Source organism: Mustela nivalis (assembly GCF_964662115.1).
Source record: "Mustela nivalis genome assembly, chromosome: 2".
Taxonomy (NCBI): Eukaryota; Metazoa; Chordata; class Mammalia; order Carnivora; family Mustelidae; genus Mustela; species Mustela nivalis.
Window position 1 is genome coordinate 99449875 of NC_139021.1, and position 16275 is coordinate 99466149.

The 16275-nt window shown below is 51.1% G+C and overlaps 1 protein-coding gene across 3 annotated transcripts in view; it reads right to left on the reverse strand.

Annotated features, from left to right (window-relative positions):
* Positions 1 to 11190, reverse strand: part of GNG4 (G protein subunit gamma 4) — a 63874-nt gene extending 52684 nt beyond the window's left edge. The window contains exon 1 of one of the 3 annotated variants that reach the window (XM_082720768.1): positions 10683 to 11190. The gene's annotated coding sequence lies outside the window, so the exon portion shown is untranslated. Of the gene's footprint in view, positions 1 to 10414; positions 10621 to 10682 lie in introns of those variants that run through there. The other 2 variants (XM_082720769.1, XM_082720770.1) reach the window with 2 other exon arrangements.
* Between the last annotated feature and the right edge of the window lie 5085 nt (positions 11191 to 16275).

A 16275-nucleotide genomic window follows, 5' to 3' on the forward strand; every position in this document is an offset into this window, starting at 1 on the left:
CAAGTGGAGAGAAGTTCTACCTACCCCAATAGCCAAGGAAGCCATGGACCGTAGGATCTGTTCACTGACCCAACCGAGGCGCATTACGACCCCCCCCCCCCAAATGCAGCACCGGCACCGGAAGGCTGTCTCTGAGCAAGACAGTCTGCCTGGGAGGCTCGCCCTGGCTATTTCTCCTTTGAGCCAGAAGTCAACGCATTATTGGGAAGAGGCACCCAAGAAGGGAAAAGTCTAATGAATATAATAAGGCTTTAAGAAGCAGGAAAAACATACACACAGTCTAGCTCACCCACAAAGTTTCCATAAGATGCAAAGGTGAGTTCTCAAATCTGAGATGTAGCAAAAACATCTTCTATCCCTACACAGGGAAGACCCGTCCTATGGAAATTCTCCAGCCAGGTCCCTGCAGAAGGAGTAAGGCTGCTTAGTAATTCTTTGGCTCTGAAGCCAGCAGCTGATATAGGAACACAACACAGAAAAAAGTAGAGAGTAAATAAATGTGCGGTATTTTAGAAAATCTACAGTAACATTTGTTAATGAACCAAAGAGTGCTCGAAATGGAAAGGATTTCACAGACTAGGGATCCAGTGGTTTTAAAGCATGAAGGTCTCTTCTAAAATTTAAAAAAAAAAAAATGTAGCCTCCCTATGGCAGTACTTTCAGTATCTATTGACTCAGAAGATTTAGAGTGACACAAAGAGTTCAGGAATACACTCAAATTCATGTCATCTTCCTGATCCCAAGGAGGTCAAGCACACTTGCAGATTAGCAGTAGACGAGCATCTGACATTGCACATTCAGTCTCCACGGGGCTCCTGGGCTGGACCTGCACTCAGAGACCTCTCGCAGTCGCTCTGGGGACCCCCTGCCAAGCCTTCAGCCGGGCAGCTAGCAGTGGAGAAACTGGCAGCTCCACACAGCCAGGGGACTCGTGGGTCATAGCCGGGGGCCCTCTCTCTGGGGGACCCTGCGAGAGGGTCTTTCGCTTTACTGTGTAGGAGAGCCCAGACGAGGGAGGGGAGAAACCGGCGCTGTGTGCAGCGAGATCATGTCCTGACGTCCTGTTCTGTGCGTCCTCTCCCTGTGCTCCCTTGTCTCCCACCGTCCCCGGCCAGCTAGGGGGCCCACGTTGCCTCAGGGGGGACTGGAATTATCAAAGCAGGAATACAGAAAGACGAGGAGGCATTTTGTTTTTTTTCTTTCAAAGCAGGTTCTGAAAGCCCTCTTGGGGGACACGTTTTGGATGCCAGAGATTTTGATTTATGTGAGGAAGGCTTACGGAAAGAGAGGGCCCCGAGGACAACTAGAAAGAAGAGAGAGAATGGCCAGGATTCACCTGTTCCTAGGTCACCTGCGCTGGGAGACGTGCGGCGAGCAGTGCAGAGTAACTCTGGAGCCCAGCGGACGCCTGTGGGAGGCGAGCAGCTCACGCTGGGACGCAGGCCTGCCTTCCCTTTGTCTTCATCACATAGGGAGCCCACGCCTGTTGCAAGCTTGTGCTCACTCAGGGTCACGTCCCCCATGCTGAGGCCGTGTTCTTGACAGGCCTCCTGCCAGCAGACCTGCATATCCCTGTGGGTCCCCCGCAGGATGCCCACCTGTGCCCCGAGACACTGGTGAGCCTCATCCACGCTATGCCCTAGGGCACGCTCATGTCAAAGACCTGGGGGGTCTCACGTGCTCCATCCAGCAGGCGGGGCCACAGACAGGTGGTGGTGGTGCGTGGATGCCCCAGCATCTCATTTCTGTACTTGGGAGGGGCACCCCTGAACTGGAATTTGGAACCCTATGGCCCCATAAGGGTATCTGAGGCCATTTTCCACCCAAGAGGCAGCAGAATGCAACTGATGTGCAGAAGCCCCGAGTTTCTGTCCTCGGCCGCTTACACTTAAGGCTTAGTTTCTCAGTCAAGAATGGGGATAAGCATGCAGGCCTCCCAGCACTTCTGGAAAGATCAAGTGGACAGGTCACAGGAATGCTTTTGGTAAAGCACAAGACGCTAATCAAATGTTTGCGAGGGCTCTTTCGAGAGTCTAGGCAGTGTCTGTGAGATACACGAAATACAATTTCAGCAGATGTAGCTGGGATAGTGGTTCCAGGGGGCATTCACTGTGCTTAATATTTAAAAAAAAATTAAAAAACTTGAAACACTGTCTAAAAATTCTTCCGACCACTTATTTCAGTCAAAAACCAAGGGGTGAGGATGCTTTATGTTAAAGACCCCTAATATAAAGAATTGTTTATGTTAAAGAATTAGAATGGATGAAAGAAACCTGAGACACAGGCAGATGTTTGGAGACAGGAGAATCTAATACGCACAGGGACGCTGTGTTTAACCAGAGTGTCCCCTCACTGCCAGGCCATCACGTGCTTTAAAACCACGCGATGATGGAGGAAGGCAGAGGTGTGCATCAGCACACAGCTTGGGCTGCACGTGGCGTCAGGTGGAGCAGTGGGAATAGGGACGGGCAGCTGGTCTCGCTTCCTGGGTGGGAAGCATTCACGGTCGGCATGGACGTGAGCAAACCTCTGGAAAGGAGCTTGGGCAAAGAAACAGCAGAGGCCACCATTCCCCTCAACCAAAAAGGACCTAGGATCCAGCTCCTGCCTGCCTGCCTTGTTGGGTTCATGTTTGGAAGCTCCCACGTCTCCCGACCACCCTTTAGGCAGGACACGGGCAAGAGGGAGCCAGTGCAGGATCTGGAGCCAAGAGGCTGAATTTGGAATGCTGGATCTTCTCCTTGCTCGCTGTGCGACCCTGGGGGCCAAGTACTCAGCCCCTTCTTTCCTTTGGCTGTAAACCAGGAAGAGTCAGTATGAGCTTCCTATGGCTGCTGCAATGGAGGACAACAAATTTATGGCTTCAAAAACCCAAACCTGTGATGTGAGAGCTCTGGTGTCAGAAAGCACACTGTCCGCAGGGCTGCTGGAGGCTCCAGGGTCTCCCGCACACCCTGCTCACAGCCCCTCCTCCACCTTCCAAGCCAGCAGCCCAGCATCATCGTCCTGTCCCTCGGACACCGCCGTCCTCCTTTTATAAGGAAACGTGTGATTACATCAGATCCACCAAATAACCCTGGATACTTTCTCCATCTCAAGCGTCTTAACCACATCCACAAAATCCCTTTTGCTCTGTAAGGTAACACAGTCACAGGTTCCACTGTGGCCATCTTTGCTGTTGGGGGCACTGTGTTTCCTTCAACCATAGTTGCCAAGGCATAAATACGTATGAACATATTTATTTTTTAAGTTGGCTCCATACTGGGTATGGGTACCAACGCGGGACTTGAACTCATCACCCTGAGATCAAAAAGACCCAAGCTGCGATCAGGAGTTGGCTGCCGCGGAAGTGATGGAGCCACCCAGGTACCCCCTTGAGGAAATACACACTTAATACCATATAAGACACTTAGAGCCTGGCTTGTAGCGGTCCTCAATAAATGTTAGCTGCTATTATCATTATTTGCTTAAACAAAAACTCACAGCCTCCAAAGTCTTCACTGTTCCTTAGCTGTGATGCAACCCTTCCCTCTGGCCAAGTCCCAAGACCTCCTTCTGGAAGCCTTTCCTGACAAAGACTGCGTGTGCTGTCCCGCTGTGCTCAGGTTCTTATTTCTGGGCTGTGTCTTAAGCCTCTGACTGGCATGTACATTCCTCAAGACCCGGGACCTCCCTTTACTCATCTCTGGGCTCTAGCCCGCTGGCCTAGTAGCGCTCACAAGTCTCCTCAGTGACTAATGATCTTCCCTGAGCTTCAGCAAAGGGCGAGGCCAGTTCATGTGCCTGCAGGTGCCGTACCCCTGAAGCTGCTGTGGCCTGCCCCACGGGAGCTGCGGGACGGTAGCAGGGGTCCTCATGTATTTTGGGGTCATCATGCTGCACACAGATGCAGTTAGATCTTCAGGGTGAAGAGCTGGTTTCCGGGTGAGTGAAGCTGTCCTGTGAAAAGGACAGGTGGACAGAGCCCTGTGTCCAGCTGGGAAAGGAGCTCTTCCTTTTCCAGGGGTTTTGGCCTTCTGGTGTCTGTGGGGAGTCACGGTCTCACCCATCCGAGGGTTGGGGGGGAGAGGCTGGCATAGGAACTGGTCTGGGACCGCTGGGGGGAGTTTGGGGGTTTTCAGTCACACGGAAGGACGACCTGTGGAAATCACCTGCTTCAGTAGTTTACAAAACTCGAAAAACACAGATTCCCTGGCCCCAGCTCCAAACCACTGAGTCAGATGCCCAGGGGTGAGGTGGGATTTTGGAAAATGACTCAAACTCATTTTGCTACACAGCCAGGTTTGGGAGCCACGGACGATTCTGCCTGGAATTTTCCAGACAGACTATGCTCCCACGAAATGATTCCTAAAACAGGTGTGTGAAAATGGAAGGCACGGCCGACGGGGCCCGTCATGACGCAAGTTCACGGTTCACCCTCCAGGCCACACAGCAGGATTCCACGAAGCATTGTCTCCCAGTCCACCCGTGTCCACAGCGGAGCAGCCGAAGGGTGACAGCTCCCTCCTCTGGTTAGCCCCCAGGTCTTTGATCGGGCTTCTCAGGGGCACCCTCTGGAGGGATCTGGGTGGCTCAAATGCCCTTGGATTAGGGCTCCCTCCCTATGGCCTCCTCTCGCCCCTTCCATCCGGCGGCTGCATGGGTGGGACACCCACGTCACAGGGAGATCCTGGTGCTGGGTGTTATTTTGCCACAAGTTTCTCCCTCCACCTTGAGTCAGACCAAATGTCCCTTTTAGCTTCCCTAGATGCTGGGGCGTGGTGGAGGCTATCGTAGAAAGCAGCTGCAGAAGCCGCCCGTGGGCCCAGCCCAGTGTCATCTCGTTCCACTTTTGCTTGCCTAGGAGACAAGTCCCTTTCCTTTCTCCTTCTTGGATCCCAACACGGAGTCCTTTCAGGAGCACCTTGTTTAAAATCTGCAGTAGTCTTTCCCTGGAATTCTGTTGTCTTCCTTCCTCATTTTGTTTTTCTCCCAAGCACTCGTCACATTTTCAGATGCTCATTATGAAGTTATTATTGAACTCACTTTTGATCCTCAGGCTTGTTCTTCCCGGCCTCTCCCTCTACTCGAATGTCAATTCTGTGAGGGCAGGACTTTGTCTCCCCTTCCCCTGGCTGGTCCTCGTCCGTTCGCATGCGGAGTCCCGCGGTTGGGGAGCGGAGAAGCCAGCACAAGGCAGGGAGTGAGGAGAAAGACAAGAGACCCCACCACGGGCCACATTTCACAGCTAACAGAGGCCCAGGGAGGAGGCAGGGCAGGAAGAACCGGAGGGAAGTCTAGAGTGGCCTGGGGCCCTGGGCCACTGTGTGGGCAGCTTAGGTGAGTTGCCATGGTTACTGGGCAGCAAGGCCAGGGCCCAGCCCTCCCGCTTCAGGCCACCAGAGCTTGGGGGTAGGTGGAGGGTGTCCAGGTCTGGGGGAACCCCCCACCAAACTCATCCTTGGACAGACAGGCTGTCCCCGAAGGCTAATCAACAGTAATCCCTGACAGCCACATGCAGGGAGAGATGGTGTGGCCGAGTCAGATCAAATTCGAAAGTGTCAGGGGACAAAGGAATCATAAACAAGAGACAGAGCTGCAACTGCCTGAGCACAGAAAGAATGAGTCATCCCGGGGAGCGCGTCGGCAGCTTGCTGCGGCCTCCCAGACACCGGCGGCGCGAGCGGAGCTCTGGCACTGCTGGGCAGTTGTGTCCCTTCGAAGGGACCAAGGAAAGGTCCTGCCAGACCTGTCGAAGGGGGTTCAGAAAATACCACCCCCAAATATGCCACTTTGGCATAAGGACTATTTTGAGCCGAATGCAAGTAAGAAACAGCAGACGCAGGAGGACCTCCCTGGCCTCGCCCTTCCTGACAAGAGGCACGTTTCTGTTTGTGGAGGAGTTTATCCCTTCCACCTCCTAGACCAGGAGGGAGAACACCACAGCCATCACTGGGGAGAGAAAGCAGGCGTCAAGATGAGGTCTGCACAAACAAACCTTGCTAAAATAACTCTGATCTTCTGTAAGTTGCCCCCCTGTATTTACCTTCTCACAACTTGCCGCTCCTAAAAGCCCGTATCCCTTTTTGTCTTGTCTCTTTACCACAACTTAATTTCCCTTTTTGAAAGATCATATATAAGCTCTCAAGGTTAACTGCTTCTTCAGGATTTCTCTTCTTGCCGGTGAGGCTCCCGTGTGTATGTATAATAAACTTTTCCTCCTATTGATTTGGCTCTTTTTCTCCTGTTAATCTCTCCTGTTGTCACGTTAATTCACAGGCTCCAGTCACTAAACCTAAGAGGGTAGAGAAAAAGCTTTTTTCCTTTCCTACAGTACCCTCCGGGGGCATGCACAGCAGGTACTCCAGGGCAATAGGAGAGGGCAGATGCCTTCCCAGATCAGGCTAGAAAAACCCGTCAGGGGAGGATACCAGTCCTTGGGTGTACCTGGACCCTCATACAGATAAGGAGAGATGGGAAGGTAGAGGCCACTGTGACAGCGGGTCTTAGGCAGCAAAGATTCAGTCTGTGTGTTTATGTATGGGAGGGGGTCCTAGGCTGCCAGAACTTCCCAAAACAGTGGGTATTGGGGTGAGGAGAGAAAACGGTTTTTTGAAAGTGTATTAGTGATTCGATTCCGGGTTCTGTTGTTGACTGGAAGGCAGACCTTGCTATATGGGGACTGTGCCAGGGGGTATCAGCAAATGCTGGCTCCCCTGCCCATGTGCTGCCAGATCTCTCCCCCTGCCCCCAACAACCCAGACTTCCAGCATGAGGCACCACCCACCGTCTGCCACCCCTGCCTCTGCCTCTCCAACAGTGTTTAGAAGCGAGCCCCGGAGCCGGCCGGGCCCCCACTGACGTCACCTGCTCCCAGCGGATCGTCTCCAGCAACTTTCGTACATCGCTCTGCTTTCTAACCCCCTTTCAGCGTTCCCTCGCTCTTTCCTTTCTGCTTCAAATTCCATTTCTCCTATTTGGACTTTCATACTCGCACCGTGTTTTTGGTGAGGATCTCTCAGTTCTACGTATTTATAGGCTAGAACACCAGAAGGAAATACAGTAGAATTCGGGTGGTGCATCTATGAGGGGAGGTACATTTTTCATATTAACACCTTTTGTTGTAGTTGAAAAGATGTTCCAAATAAGAAGTTCCCTTTTTTCCTATTGCTATCTCCCTGGCCCTCTTCCTTTGGTGGTGACCCTGAGCATGGGGTGGCTGAGAAGCTCCTAGAGCTGCAACCTAGACCTGAATGCCAGGAGGAAACAGGCGCTAACGAGAAAGCAGGCATAGGTGGTGCAAGTGAGTGGACACGGGGCCACTGCTTAGTGCAGTGCACGCGACTGTCAGCGGGGCCCCCAGGGAAGCTTCCAGGGTGCCGTCTCTCTCTTTTTGCTCAGCCTCACACTGCACATCCCACGGGAGAGCCCCAACCTGGCGACCCAGGGTGAAATGGTTGGAGAAAGTGGAGCAAGAAGGAAATTTGTGCCTCTGTGAGTGGAGCCATGTGCAGTCCCCGGGAGCGGTCCCCCCACATCACCGTTTCTCCCCTTGCGTAGCTCAGGTGCTCCTCCTTTGCATTTGCATATGCTTTTCCTTGGTTCATTAAAAAAGTCACCACGACCCACCAAGCACCCTGCCAGAACACTCTGGGACAGTTGTTTTCTGCTAAAGAGAAGCTTTGGACGTAAGGGGTGAGGATTAAATCCAAGTAGCTTGTGGACCTGAAGCTTGCCTGTCGTCCCTCCGCCCCATGGCCCACTAACCCGGGTTCCCTCCCCATCTGGCCCTCTGAGGTTGGGCCACGGGTGACCTGCTTGCAGATACCCGGCAACCTCAGGGCTTCAGGGGCCGATGGCTTCTCCACAGCCTCATATACGTCCTCAATCCTCCTAGGACACTGGAGCCCAGTCCACGAGCAACCTTTCCTCAACCCATCTGCCCAGAACTGCCATTCTGGCTGCTGGGTTCCACTAGGAAGACTCATTGCATGTCACCTACCATTTGACCTAACAAAAGCTCCTCAACAATTAAAGCAACCTGGAGCCCTCCAGTTAGCTTACTGAAACGACCCTCCCTTCAGTAGCCATTGTTTTCCTCTGTGGTGATTTTTTTTCTTTCAACAGTAATTCTTGCCTCTATTTCCTTCTCTAAACAGAAATTTCATTTACAATTTTTCACTTCTGCTAATTTATTTAAGATATTTGGTTTATTCTTCATACAGTTGGAAAGAACTAGTTAAAATCTTACAGTTGTATTACGCTGTTATGTATTTGGCCCCCCTGGTTTTCTTTGCTGACACTCACTTAGCGTCTCCGATTTTCAGTTAAAATACCCTTGCTGGCTACTATGGAAAGGATATTTTTGTAGTATTTTTGGTGTACTAAAGAAGTTAAGTTTTAATTTCTGGTTTGAAAACACTGAACGAAGACTCTCTCTACCTGTATAATAAGTCTCCATGCCAGACCACGTCTACCATATCTATTTACCAATAAAAAGGGGAAATCTGTGAGACTACAGAACAGTATATGTTCATAAAGGTAAGATCTTAAAGACATTGTCTCAAAATGCCACGAAGAAAAAGGGCAATCCACGGACACGCATTGCATGATTAGGCATTCTCCCCCTTTCGAGTAGAACAAAAATGAGTCAAGGTAAGAACAATGTGATAGTGAGATGTGGCTATAAATAAGTGAGAATGAATTGTCTTGCAGAATTCTGTCTTTTCTTAGCTATTTGGCTGTCTTTCTCAGTAAGCAGCAGTTGTTGGGGGGGGGGGGGGAGAAGGGAGGGCGTTTTCCCCAGCCCCTCCTACAGCCTAAGCCAGACCTCCTGAGACAGCTACAGGGCACATGCTTCCCCAGGGACCAAGGGGACAACAGTGTCCGAGTTCCTACCTGATGTTCCACCATTTCACAGAATGTGCTGAGATAAGAGGGACTCTGGATACTGTCACTAACTTTACCTTTAAAGACTGTAAAATGACTATGGGTTTTCCTGGTTTCTCCACTGTCTACTTGCCCAAGAAATGTCAAAGGCAATTGCCTAGCCAATCAGGGGACACCTGGGAATGACCCTTTTGTTGTGCTATGTGTCGGCTGGCCAGACATCTTCCACAGGTTCCCTTTGGGCAATTTTATTTTAAGGAGGCTGAGGATTGGTGGTAGAGGAGCAAACAGGAAGGCCATTGTCCTAAATAGTCATTTCAGCTTAATAACCCCACGGTGAAGCTACTCATTAACCAGCCAAGCACCATAATAAACCCTGTATTTACATGAATACCTACTATTTATTAAGTGTCATATCCATCTTTTGTCCACACTGATAACTGAGCCAAGTCCACCCTTGAAAATTAATTCATAGTTTATGTCTTGTTTCTTGGAACTGAAAAAGGCTTTCTGTTCAACATCTCAGTTGTTCCCACAGTAGCTTCTTGCAGGGAACAGGGCCAGATCAGATGGCGGTGTGCCTCCCTTCCCCCGCAGCAGCACGCAAAAATCAGGAAAAGGATTTCCCCAAAGAATCAAGAAGCCAGCCACAGAGCCCGGGTCTCGCTGCTGGTATGAGGCATTTACCACTGAATTTGTCTGTCCCACAGTGGGAAAGAAGCCTCATAGTGAGGACTCAGGAGCAGATGACAAGACTGACACGTTTTAATGGGCAGCACCACGCAGCCCAGGAGGCCTTCTGCTCTCACTGAAAAGGCAGGCCCCATGACAGCCTTTTACGGCCCTGGGAGGTAACAGAAACAGAAAGAGACGAAGACCGGCCCTGCTGGGGAGGGGAGCCCGGGCGTTCAGGATGCACTTTATCACTTGATCAAACTTTAACATTTTTCGATTTCCTGACACCCTAGCCCCAAATACACGAAAATAAGCAAATCCCCCCAAATTAAGAAGTCTTCTCCAGCCACACCTCTGGCCCCCTCACCCTCCCGCAATTATTTCTAAGGCAACTGATTCAGCCAAAGCTCCCCCAATGCCGCTGGTTGCGCGCGGCGAGCGCAGCGGGTTTCAGCACCAGCCTCGGGGACAGACGCCATCAGGCCGCGGGGACCGAGCCCTCGCCCCGGCGTCTACTGTCGCCGCCGAACCGCTCCGAGGAAGGAGTCCCGGGGAACTGCGAGATCCCGAGGGCTTCTTCAAGCACGGGCCGGAAACATATTCACAAATAAAACGACAACTAGCCACTCCAGCCCTTCCACTGTGGGGTCCTCTTTCACCGGGGACGTCCCCGCCCGGGGAACGGCGAGTGTTCGGGACCTACATATGGAAAGGCGCCCCCGGAGCCTCCCCCAGCTCAAGCCCCAGAGATCGGGAGACGCCGGCCACCCCGAGCCTCCCCCGCGCCCAGCGTTCGGAGCAGTCGTCCAAGCCCGTGCTCGGGGTCGCTGAGGGCCCTGCCGCGGGTCGTGGGTTCGAGGGGCGCGCTCACCTGCCGGCGCCCACCGCCGACGCCCACCTGTGCGGCCGCGGGAAGGCCGGCTGGGGCGGACGGCCGGGGAACCCCAGGTACGGGTGTCGCGCGCCCCACTGACGGCGGCGGGACGACGCGCGCACCAAACCGTGTCTCCAGTTGCAGGGACTTTCCCGCCCGAGTTGCCCTTTGGCTTCTGGCTCGCCCGGGACTCGCGAGCCAGGGCCGGGCCGTCCGTTCCCCCACGGCACACCGGGCCCGGCCCGCCGGCCGGACGCCCACTTACCCGGAGCGGGGCGCGCGGGCCGAGGGCGCCGCTCACGCGCGGGCTTTGTCTCCGGCGCGGCGCTCGCGGGGGGCAGCCAGACCGCGCCGCATCGCTCCTCGGCCAGGGGGCGGCTCCGACTCCGCGCCCCGGCTCCCGCGCGCCTCGGCGCTTACGGGCTCGCGGTGGGAAGGCGCGCCCCGCCCCGCCCGCTACCCCCGGGGTCTCCGAGCCGCGTCAGCAGCCCCGCCCGGGCCGGGGAGAGACGACGTGAGGCTGGGGGCGGGGGTGCGGGGCGCGGGGGGAGGGGCGTGGGGGGCGAGCCCGTGGCCCGCGCGCCACCGAAGTCACCCAGACCCAAAGTACTTCGTCTGCACCCCGCCCCCGGTGCAGGGCTCCTGGAGCGCGAGCGGGCCCGGCGGAGTGCGGGGCGCGGGACCCCGGACCCCCGCGGCCCTCCTTCCACGTTGGTCGCGCCCACTCCGCGGCAGGGTCTCACCGGGCGCCCGGGAGGGGCCGGGAAATCCCGCCCGCCGCCGCCGACGTCACTGGTGCGTCACCGGGGCTCCCGCGCCAGGGCTCCGCGCACGCCCCGCGCCCCCCGTCTGCGCCCCTCACCCCGCCCCGCTCGCCCCCCGGCCGGCCGCGCGCCCCCGCGGGGCCCGGCGCTCCGGTCAGGACGCGCGCACCGCCCAGGGGCTGGGGGCGGGGCGGTGGCCGTGGCGGGGGGCGGGGGGGTCGCGGGGCCGTGGTCCTCGCGGGATTCCCGTCCCTGAGCCTCCCGCGGCCTCCCCCGGGCCTGGGGGTTAGTTCCCGGGCCAGCGAGGCGGGGTGAGCCCGTTTCCAGCCGCCCCAAGAAATGCACCATCCGCCCCGGCCCCCGAGAAGGAGGCGAGTGGAGAGACGCTCCCGACCCGTGAGGATTCACGAGGCGCCGTCGCGCTCTCCGGCCGAAGGGCCGCGCTGACGTCGCCGCGCGGCGGGCGAGGAAGGGGCCGCGGAGCAGGCCCACCGCCGGGGCGCGGCCAGCAGGGCGGGCGCGGGTTCCCCGTGCGCCGGAGAGCGGGAGCCCGTTGCGCGGGGAGTCCGCGGCCGCTCCGCACCGGCGTTCCGCGGCGGGGGCAGTTCGGACCGCGTAACCACAGCCCCTGCCTCCGGGGGGAACAGCGTGGCCGCCGTCCGTGGCCGCCTGCGGGTGAGACGACACAGAGTCGCGGCAGCAGGGAAGCAGCGACGACGTTTCAGGCGCTGTGAGGGGGGTGGGTAGGAAAAGGAGGCCGAGGCGAGGTCCGTTCCTGCAACCATGTGAAATCATGGCCGACAGTTAGGACCTGTCGCCTGGAGATCTCCGTGCGCCGGCCTGGTCCACCGTCGGGCAGCCGCGCCTGGATGCACACGGCGCGGGGATCACTTGTTTCTTAGATCTCGGATCCCCACGGACTTGACATTTGCCCCAGACAAATGTGCAGCTTTGCTGACTCGAGCGTCTGAGGATGCAAATGTGGAGTTCAGAAGTGCCCACCTGGGGCCAGCAAACATCTCAACATAGATTTTCTTCACAGCTTGCAAGTGCCCATTTAAGACGCAGAATTTAACTATGGTAAAAGGACGAAGGCCGTAAATATACCCACAGCACTGACCTTTTTTAAAAACTAAGAAAGGTATATGGGTACTGCACTAAAAATTCAACAAATCCCAAACTGGATTCATTATTTCTACCCCCAGATATTTCTCCTGTATTTCTTTTTCGTTCTTTTTAAAGATTATGTATTTATTCGAGAGAGCAGAGCTTGAAAAAAGGGGGGGGGGACAGAGGAGGGAGCGAAGCCGACTCCCTGGGGGAACAGGGAGCCCCAGGCAGCTGGATCTCAGGACCCCAGGATCATGACCTGAGCGAAAGTCAGACACTTAACCAACCGAGCTACCCAGACACCCCGTTTTCTCCTGTATTTCTTGCCCCTCCCCCCTTGGTTGGCTAAGGCAAAATCCTGGTTTCCCGTCATCCCAAGTCCTATCTCAGGCAAGCCCAAGTAATCAATTGTAAGGGAAATCAGTACCTACACTTCCAGATACCCTACTTCCTTATTTTATCTTTCTAGTTTATTACACTATCCCTTAAGGCTGACATATCTACTTCAAAAACAAAGAAGAGAGTCGGGGTGGGTTCCCGAGTGGATCCCATCAGCACACAGCAGTATCAGCACTACCTGGGAACTTACTAGAAATGCAAATTATCAGATTTGACCCCAGCCCTACTGGATTACAAACTCTGGGGACTGAACCCAGTAATCTGTGTTTTAAGTCCCAGGGGATTCTGATTCTGTCCATCCCTGTTTATCACCCAAGACTGTTAGGACCAGGGACACCCATCTTCCTTCCTTTGTCCCTGGTAATAGTCCTTGTTCTCAGCTCTTTGTCCAGTGTCGATATGGCCACTACAGATTTCTTAGACTGGTGTTTGCATGGCGTATCCTTTCCCATCCTTTGACTTTAACCTGTGTCTTTATTCTTGACGTGGGGCTCTCTACTCTTGAAGACAACACAGAGTTGGATCTTGTTTTTTAATTCAACCTTTACTTGGTAGTGTTGAGGTCATCTCCTTCTTACATAGTTATCATACGGATGGGTTTAAATCTACAATCTTGCTCTTTGTTTTCTGCTTGTCCTCTTACTTGTCATTTCTTTTTTCCTGTCTCCTTTTGAATTAACGGAGTATACTTTAGTATACTAAATACTAAATACTTTAGTATTCCACTTTATTTCAAGTATTGGCTTTTATTCTTTCTCTTTCTCTCTCTCTCCTATGGTTTATAATAAGCATCTTAAACGTACCACAGCCTACCTTCAAATACCATTATACTACTTATTTACTATAAGGTTTTTACAACAGTATGCTTCCATTTCTCTTCTTCCAGCCTTTGAATTATTTTGTCATATTTTCCTTTTATGTATATAATACATCCCACAACATGTTTTTTTGCTTTAAGTTGTCAGTTTTCTTATGTAAAAAATTTGAAATGATTTTTTAAAAAGTCTTTTATATTTACCACTTCTGGTGCCCTTCATTTATTTGTGAAGACGCAGTTTTTATGTGGTATCATTTCCTCCTACCTGAAGAACATTTTTTTTTACCATGTCTTGTAGATCTTCTGATGAGAAATTATCTCAGCTTTTGTTTATTTGAATAAGTCTATATATTGCCTTCATTTTTGAGGGATCTTTTTCTAGTTTGACAATTTGAAGCTGTTTAAAGATATCAAGCATTGTGCTTTCATAGTTTCCCGTAAGAGATCTGCAGTATTATTACCTTTGTTTTTTGGAATGTAATAAATCTTTTTCTATTCGCTTATATGATTTTCCCTTTATTGTTGGTTTTCCCAGTATGATTCTAAGGATTACTGGATTGAAAGACTGCTTGCTTCTGGCATAATGCATCGCTGAGTGATAGCCAAATTTTTGGTTTAAATAAGGGTCTACAAGAACTTTTCTTTAGTGGATCTATAAGGAGATATTGGAATACCTAAACGTCCATGAATATATGGTTCTGTCATTCTTATCCTACTTTAATATTTGTAATAGAATTATCCTGAGATAAACATAGAAGAACTGTGATCTACTAAAACCATAGACAAGAAAGGAATTAGGGACTCTTCGAGCGGAACTAAAATAAATTCACTCTAATGGAAGGAGCTTCTTAGCAAAGAATAAACTTGAGGAAAGTGTGAAAGTGAAGATAAACCAAGTGTGGGCTTCATACTCTGAGGAAGACTTATTCAAAGATAAGGAAGGGCAACCCAGAACTTGGTAGTTTGGGTTAGAGTGTTTTCTTAAAAACAAGCAAAGAAACAACCAAATGTGGCTTACTCTCTGTCCATCTGTTCACCCATCCATAGCTTGGTGGTCCACCTACCCCCACCTCCTCATCCATCCATCCATCCATCCATCCATCCATCCTTCTTTTCTAGTATGTACCTACTCTACCCCATGATACTGTAAATTGCTCAAAACCTTTAAAAATTCCTCTTATGGAATTACCTGCAGGATCATAATTTTCTTACTACCTTGTAATTGTACTTTGTTTTTGACTAAAACTGTTATCAAATATTTTATCAGATTCAGTGCTGAAAGACTTTTGGTTGTTTTCAAAACTTATATATGTTTATAGGAGAGGAGAAACATGCTTAGCACTTGAATTAGAATATTACAGCCCAGCCTCAAACAATCACCTAGTTGTTTTGACCTCAAAGGTCACACTGCATTGTTTAATTTCTCTCAAATAGCTGAGTTGCAATCCAGTGTCCCCAAAGTGGCAGGATGTATTTTTCTGTTCAGGTCATATAACACACAATAAAACTAGTGGTATCTCTTTTCCATCTCATTGGCCATTCAAATGTACACATTTTGTATTAGCAAATGTAGCTGCTTTTTAAATTGTGGAGTTTAAATTGGACATAACCTGGGGGAAATGTCAGATAAATACTGTGTAATGTGATACTCCAAAATACCAGTTTGTGCTGAACCTAAAACCTTTTTTGCTTTCCTTTGACCTCAATCTTGACTTACTTCAATTGGCTGTCTACTCTGCTCAACCTAACTCTTAACGCTTTTCAGTTGGTTTTCTTAAAGGTTTTAAGCCTATAAAATTTTGAAGTGCTTTGGCTTCATAGTATATAGAGTGTGATCCTGAGAAAGGGAGAATTTTGAAAAATAATACAGTTGTCCAAGAATTTGGACAGATTGGAACAAATGGGGACATATCGCCCCCAATTTGGGACAAGCTGGGAATAGCTGAGGTTAATTAGTAAAGGTAACATGAATAATCCAAGAAGCACACAATAGTTTCAATCTCCAAATATTAGGCAATTGAGTTTCTTTCCTCCCTACTAATTTTTCTTTTTTTTTTTTTTAATTTTAAAGAAAGATTTTACTTATTTAAGAGAGAGAGAGAGCATGAGAGGAGAGAGGTCAGTGGGAGAAGCAGACTCCCCACTGAGCAGGGAGCCTGATGTGGGATGGAACTCGATCCAGGATCATGACCTGAGCTGAAGGCAGTTGCTTAACCAACTGAGCCAACCAGGCACCCCCGACTTACTTTTCAAACATTGACTTTGTAGCTCTTTAATTTTTGATGCTTTAATTATAGTGTGTCTTGGTGTGGATCTCTTTGGATTTATCTTATTGGAACTCTCTGGGTTTTCCAGATCTGGATGACAGTTTCTTTCCCAGGTTAGGGAGGTATTCAGCCATTATTTCTCCAAACAAGTCTTCTGCCCCCTCTCACTCTCTTCCTCTGGGACCGTTGTATTGTGAAGTCTGGTCTATTTGATGTTGTCCTATATGCCACTGAAACTACCTTTACTTTTTTTTTTTTTTTCTGCTCTCATAGTGCAGTCCCACTGCCCTATCTTTGAATTCACTGATCTTTTCTCATTCTCCATCTAGTCTGCTCTTGAACCCATTTATTGTATTTTTCAGTTCAGTTATTCTTCAGCTCTGTGATTTCCTATATTTTCCTATTATTTGGTAGATTCTTTTATTTTCCTTCTCTTTGTTAGAATTCTCACTTTATTCATGCCTTGTTCTCCCGACCGTGGTGAGCATCTGTATGACCATT